The following is a 7,591-nucleotide window of genomic DNA, read 5'->3' on the forward strand; positions in this document are numbered from 1 at the left end:
TATAGCCATTGATTTTTAGACAGGGTTAACAGGGATGCATGTTGGAATCTGGTGATCCAAGTGTCTCACAAAACTTATCATTAGATTATATTTATCTGATAGGCAAAAAAACTCGAGATTTGCCCAGAACTGCTTCGTACATCTGGTAGGGGCCGCTTGTGAACGTTATCAAGTGTGCAGGATGTACCGAGTTCTAAACCATCAACACTGCAATTGTGCTGTTGGTCACGGGCTTAGTAACGATGGTTGAAAATATGTGTTATTTACCCGCATAGCTCTTGTGCTTCTATATGTGGTTCTTCAATTTTTGTAATTACTTACGTATTAAAATGTTAATCATTATTTTTCGTTAGTCTTTTTCTCTTATAGTTTCATCAACATTAGATAATGCTTCTTAATAAGTGGGATTAAGGGCTTGTTACACTTGGAGAGAATTTATGAATTAAAGCATTAAGCACTCATACTTTCTAGCAAAAAAAAAAAAACGATTGTTTGCATAATGAATCAGTTTTACATTATTAACAAATATTCGTATATTTTTTTACTTTGCTCATGATTTTTTGAAATAAAAAAATAACATTGTTGTGTCTCTACGTTGTTTTGGTGGCGCTTCAACATTTTACACTAAGTGATGCAACAAATTTCTTTTAAAAGTTATTAGTCGTGTGTTTTATGCAATATTTATAATGATAGTTACTGTGGGCAGACAATAAATTACCCATGTATTTTTTTTAGGAAGGTTTCATCTACCGTAAGAAGCGGAGAATATCCTTTGACAAATCTATCGATGCATGGGCAAAATGATACAAACATATACTTAAATCTATTGTCTATATCAGTCTCAATAAACACTATTGATTTAGGGTTAGCCATTATCAAATGATGACAATGAGTAAAAAATATTTTGAAAGATTCATCGAATGAACCATATAGCATCAACCTAGTCAATTCACGTTCACAATATGTTTGTTTGTAAGAAACCTCTACACCTACATCGCGATTAAGGTTGTTTATGATTTATCTTTGAGTCATCTTTAGGTTATTGTGCAAGCGTTCATGACTAACACGTGAAATTTACTTGCAAAATACTTTTGTCGCAACAAGGTTACCCACTTATTTGTCACATGTATACTTGCTTTGATACCTCTTTACTTTAAAGAACGTTGGTTCACACATCTTTGTGTTGTGGATCTTTCAGAGGCAATCTACTTTAGTGCGTAGGTTTTTTCTCGTGTGACTCTTTAAAAATTTTGTTTTATAGTTATTCTTAACCATATGATTTCTTAAAAACTTGCGAAAAACTTTTTGCTTTAAGCAATTTCACGATCGTTTGAATATGTTGATAGCCACTGAAAATGTTTGCATTCATTAAGTTTTTTGTTGCGCAGCTTATACAATAGAGAAGCTTTTGCATTAATTATTTTCAATTGTTCTTTATTAAATGAGAATCCGTTCATTGAGAACTTATTCTCAAATGTCATTAACTCATTGTTTTCGCCCCACTAGTACTTGTTTCAAATCATCCCTAATTTGTTCTTTCCCTATTGTTTTTTAGTTCGACTTGACCTACATGGTATACAAAGATTATCATTTGATTTTGTACTGTGCCTCTTATCGCTGCTAGCACAAAATGATTCATCGAGTGCATAAATTTAATCAAAACTCGTATTTATGACTCTCTTTGCTTCAAAAAATACAACATTCCTGTATGCTTAACTTTCAAGATTAACCAAAAAAATAACACCTTCATTTCAAGCATAAGTAAAAAAGACCGTCAACCTTTACCTATATATGTTATTTTCATTGGAAGGTTAAGATTATCGACACGGATTTCTTCAAGTGGTTCTGCATCATTTGCGGTTATACTCTCATAGTTAACTATTGAGAATGGTGGGATGTTTGCTAAAAGAGTGAGTCCAATGGTTGGTGGCTAAGATAGATGTACATCATTCACAAGTTTTTTATCTTTTTATTTTTTATATCACTTTCGACCATGTTTTGCACATCATTTTGGACTACCACTTATGTTTAACTATGTATCCTTCAATTTCTTATATAACTTTACAAACATTGTCAATCCGTGTAGCTTTATTAGCAACTAAGTAAATGTTGTCCTTATGTAACATTGACAGTACATTATCATCATCCAAGAGATCTATCCATGTATTTTTACCATCTAATTTTGGAGTGTACTTATACCAAAGAACATTAACTTTTATATATCTGGCATTACAAGATATTAATGCTAGAAATTCTTTATAGTTGATGTTTTTATAGACCATTATAGATCTCCAAAGAGGTTGCAGAGTGTCACATTAATTTACAAATACTATTTCAACGATTATCATAACTGCTTACACCAACCATACAACGTTTCAGTCAGTTAACAACTATGAAAACCAATAACGAACAATAAACCACATTAACCCCAAAATCTCTATTCATTGTTTATGCAACCACATCTAACTAATTGAATGCTTTTGCGCAATAAACCCTAACCCCAATAAAAAAATATAAATATTGTTCAAAATTTAATTTTTACTTAAAAACAATTGTGAAAAATTATTCATCGAAAAACCTAATAATCGATAACCTTATGAGACAAAAAACTCGTTTGAGGGACGTTGATGTCGATGGTTTTACCGAAATATTTGCAATAGATTTGCTGGGAAAAATAGCCGAAGCGCAGCCAAAATTTAGGGTTTTCTACCATAGATGAACCATTATCGATGAGAGATTTTTTCAAAATCGTCGTCCATCATATTATTCGCCTAAATGTCATCAAAAGATCGTCGAAAGGATTGTTGACCACAAGAACCCTAAGATTGCACAAATAGAGCATTTGAATAAAAAAAAGGGGTTGAGAAATGAATTGTTATTTATATGGGATGAAATTTTGCAAGAAAAAAGGTATTTTCGCAACATGATTGCAATACTCAACCTAATTTTCAAATATTGAACTTTTGTAAATTTTTTAAAATTTTGCAATACTTCATTTGATACTTGTTTAGAATTTTGCAAGGTACGTACTTCTGCAATACTTAAACGGATTTTTGCAACGTGGCTTGCGATATTTATCCGCAATTTCGCTATTATCAGTTTTTTGCAATTTGTTTGATTTTCATACGTAATCGCGAGGACGAGTTTCACAAAATTTTTGGAATTTCACATTTTTTTTTAATATTGCAACCTTCAGTGTGATTTTATTGATGAGTTTTGTGGGTGTATTATTTTAGCCTTATGAAACTCAAAAATTGAAAATTTGCATTTATGAGGGGTAAAAGCGTTTAAAGAAATTCAAAGCTTGCGGTATTTTCTATTTGGCATATTTGGTAAATTGTGAAGCATTTTTTAAAATGCATTTTTTTTGCCATACAGTACAGTCATTTTTCGTAAATTTTATAACTAGCAAGGCGGGGTATTATGGATCAAGTGAGGCATACTTCAAAGTTGATCCTCTCAAGGTACATCTCTTTTTAACTTAATTATGAATCTATTACGAAGATTCAAAACAGACTTTGTTTCTTCTTTTTTCGTTAGTGTGTATATGATTTCAATTTCAATTCAAATTGAAATTATATAATAATTTGTAATATTAAAATATAGTATAGAATAATTAAAGTTCTAATTTTATAATTAATTTAGTAAATAATAAATAATAAATAAGATAAGAAAATAATAGAAATTTGATTTCATTATTTTCTATAATTCTATACTATAACATAAATAGCCTTTAATTTATAATTTTTCCATTTTAATTTTGAACTATTTTTCAAAAAAAAAAAGAAGTAAAATGAGTTTTAATTCAAATTTCATGTGGTTTTCTATAAATAGCTGATCGACAAAATCATTTTTTGGTGAATGGAAGGTGAAAATAAGTCTGATATAATTTCTCTACGTGGTTTGAACGAAGTTAATTGTTCTAATCCTGTTTGTTGTTGAAGGGCTGTTGAAAATTTTGATAGTTTTTTTTAGTCTTTCAAAGTTTTTTTTCGGTTGCTTTGTTATAAAAAAAAAGGAAAAAGGTAAAAGGTTTTTCTTTGGATGACTTCTGAGTTTTGGCCTCTACTTGAGGTCCAATAATTGAATTTGTTATTGGCATGTTCCGGGGCTCTTCTCCCCTCATGGATTGTTATGCATATGCCCTTGCTACGGACTAAAGTGCCATGTCTGTTCGTGGTAGATTCTGATATGGGTCTGTCTTGGGTTTTATGGAGGTGGGTCCCAACCAGAGCAGTCTTTGCAACACACATTAATGCATCGTCTCCTTGCCCTTGGTAAGTTTACGTGTTTATTATATACGGATACAAAATATAATCCCTTGATTTTTCGTTAAAGGTTAGAACACGATGACTCATATTTTAGATATGTAATTTATAAAAATTATGTTATCTAATGTTTTTATGTGTAAAAATATATTTACTAATTCTTTTGATATTTAACGAGGAGAAACCCTGGTTCAAATGGTAGGCACTAGAAGAGAATGACAGCTTGCCATGTGGGCCACCTCAATCAGTTAAAATCCTTGGGACAAAGGCTACCTTCTGCTTATACTTTAATATATAATATACAACAACAACAACAACAACTACGCCTTCATCCCAAAACAATTGGGGTCAGCGATATGAACCAAAAAAGAAATTCATTTTGGGTCTTCCACATGAATCCTTTTCCTCCAATCATTTCTATCCAATGCCATGTCCTCGGTGAGGTTCAAAGCATTCATATCATTTTCTATTATCTCCATCCAAGTCTTCCTAGGCCTACCCTGACCTCTTTTAACTAATATATTTTCTCATTTCTCCAACCTTCTAACTGGAGCATCATTAGGCCTTCGCCGAATATGTCCAAACCACCATAAACGATTCTCTCGCATCTTATTTTCAATGGGTGCAACACCTACCTTCTTACTTATCTCCTCGTTCCGAATCTTATCTTTTATTGTATTTTCACACATCCATCTAAGCATCCGCATCTCAGCTACACTCATTTTTTGAATATGATGTCTCTTGGCAGCCCAACATTCTGTACCATATAGTAAAGCGGGTCTAATAGTCGTCCTATAAAACTTTCCCTTCAACCGCAATGGCATTCTACGACCGCACAACACTCCAGTTGCACTTTTCCATTTCATCCACCCAACCTTTATCCTATGATTTACATCTCCATCAATTTCTCCATACTTATGAATGATGGATCCCAAATATTTGAAATAATCATTCACCGGTATTTCTTGCTCACCAAACTTCACTACACTCCCATCACTACTTCGTTGCTTACTAAACCGACATTCCATATATTCAGTCTTACTCTTACTCAACTTAAAACCTCTAGCTTCCAATGTCTGTCTCCATATTTCTAACTTAGCATTAACCCCAGCTCTAGACTCATCAATCAAAACAATATCATCAGCAAACAACATACACCACGGTACATTTTCTTGAATTGATCTCGTAAGCTCATCCATTACTATCGCAAATAGGAAAGGGCTTAAAGCAGATCCTTGATGCAACCCAACCGTTATCGGAAAATTGGTTGTCACTCCTCCACAAGTGCGGACATTTAATATATAATATACAATTACTAAAATACAAAAAACAATTAAAAATGTGTTCGTTGTTTGATAGAGTTTATTTTGCTATATATAACATAATTATAAAGGGTGCTCACATTATTTGAAGTGTGGCTGCATGGTGAGCTTGCAGGGACTCATGATCTTGGCATTTCTCAAAGATGGGTGTGATGTTTATCTCGAGAAATGTTGAGATTGATGGTCATCGGCAGTGGTGCTGCATGCTTACATAAAAAGTGTTCTCTTATAAAGAACACAAAAGTAACAACAGATATATTTTTTTTGATGGGCAAGCTGGGTTTAGGGAGACCCCACTAGTTAAACAACATAGCAATGGGTTTTGAACTTGCAACGCCCCAACACACATGGTGACGTTCTCTAACAGCTCCTACCAAACAATTTGAGCACCCTTCCCCCGCCGGTTGGTAACAGCAGAAATAATTAGATATAAAGAAGATGCAAAACAATGCACATAATGTACCAGGGGTTCCACTTGTATGTAGGAGCAGTTAGTGCACGCTACCTTGTGTTGGGACGTCGCAAGTTCAAATCCCAATGGTATGCTGAGTAACCCCAGCTTGCCTACCAGAAAAGAATGCACATATTGCTGGACATGGGAGTTTTTTTTTTTTTGAAAGGCAAGCTGGGTTTAGTCAGACCCCTACCAGTTATACAACTATACCATTTGGTTTTGAACCTGCAACGTCCCAATGCCGTGCACCAGCTGCTCTTACCAGACCAGTTGGTAACTGTAAGTGGAGTTGGTGACAAGGCCGAACCATGCACCCTCATGTTTTTCAATGATGTACCAACCTTCTCCAACTTGTATGCTAAATCTTCAATTGCTCATTGAAGAATGGCCCTTTTAACTGTGCACCAAAGTCAATAACAAAACGTGTGCCCTCTAGAGAGAGAAAGGGTGTGTATATGTAGAGCGTGAAACCATGTAAAAGTTGGTTGGAGGTATCATTGGCTTGTGAAGATGAGAAATTAGGCCAAACAAAATATATGGAGAGAGAGAGGTTTGGTGGAGGTATCATTGGCTTGTAAAAGTGGAGAGAGAGAGAGAGAGAGAGAGAGAGAGAGAGAGAGAGAGAGAGAGAGAGAGAGGGAGGTTTGGTGAAGTATCATTGGCTTGTAAAGAGGTGAAAAAGAAAAATATGGTAAACAAGCAATGATAGAGTATCATGGTCGTGGCACACAAGGTAGACCCCCATCTTTCATGAGGCCCCCAAAACATTGCCCACCACCCACTACCTCTTTTGGGGGAAAAGAAAGGGTTTAAACATGCAAATCTTATATCCCAACGTGGATGTTGACTTGTTGCAATCATCACTCGTCGTCCTCATTGGCTCCATCCTTAGGATACAAATTAACCCCTTGTCTGTACCAAATGTATCCTTTAAATTGTTCTTTGATTAGCTACAGTTTTATATTATAGACGTGGAATGTAAAAGACAACCAACAAATATTAAAGAATGGCAATTGATATCACAATCCGGCTTTAGCTCAGTTGGTAGAGCGGAGGACTGTAGTTGGTAGCTGTCATCCTTAGGTCGCTGGTTCGAATCCGGCAAGCCGGATTTTGTTTTTTAGCTTTTTGTTTTTCATCCCTTTTCAACATACGCCTTAACTAAGATTTTTTATGTCAATTTTTTTTAATGGGTAATTGGCCCATGTTACTTTAGGCTTTGACTTTATGATGGTCCACATAAGCATTTTGGATGTGGATCCTACGGAGTTCGGTTCCACTCATCCCCCATCTTCATACCCCTCTTAAGACTTAGGATGCAAGTTGTTTTGATCAAATCTGACCTTATAGATAGATTCAGCATGGTTGATTTAATAAGAATCGACTTTTTTCTTTTGACAAAAAATTATGATTTTTTAAATCACAAAATTTTGTGCACAAAGCTGGATTTCGGCCATATAAATGTCTATCTTCACTAAGTGAATGATGTAGACCACATCTATGGAGAGCGATTTGATGAAAACATCTTGCATCAATGAAATCCAAGG

General features: G+C 34.4%; 1 non-coding gene across 1 annotated transcript; it reads left to right on the forward strand.

The window, feature by feature from the left end:
- Positions 1-7,070: 7,070 nt before the first annotated feature.
- TRNAY-GUA (transfer RNA tyrosine (anticodon GUA)) lies at positions 7,071-7,155 on the forward strand. Its single transcript is given in 2 exon segments — positions 7,071-7,107; positions 7,120-7,155. It is a non-coding gene; the product is annotated as a tRNA-Tyr (tRNA).
- The last annotated feature ends 436 nt before the right edge of the window (positions 7,156-7,591 follow it).

The sequence above is a fragment of the Nuphar pumila genome, chromosome 7 (genome assembly GCF_984573655.1).
Source record: "Nuphar pumila chromosome 7, dmNupPumi1.hap1.1, whole genome shotgun sequence".
In the NCBI taxonomy this organism is placed as follows: Eukaryota; Viridiplantae; Streptophyta; class Magnoliopsida; order Nymphaeales; family Nymphaeaceae; genus Nuphar; species Nuphar pumila.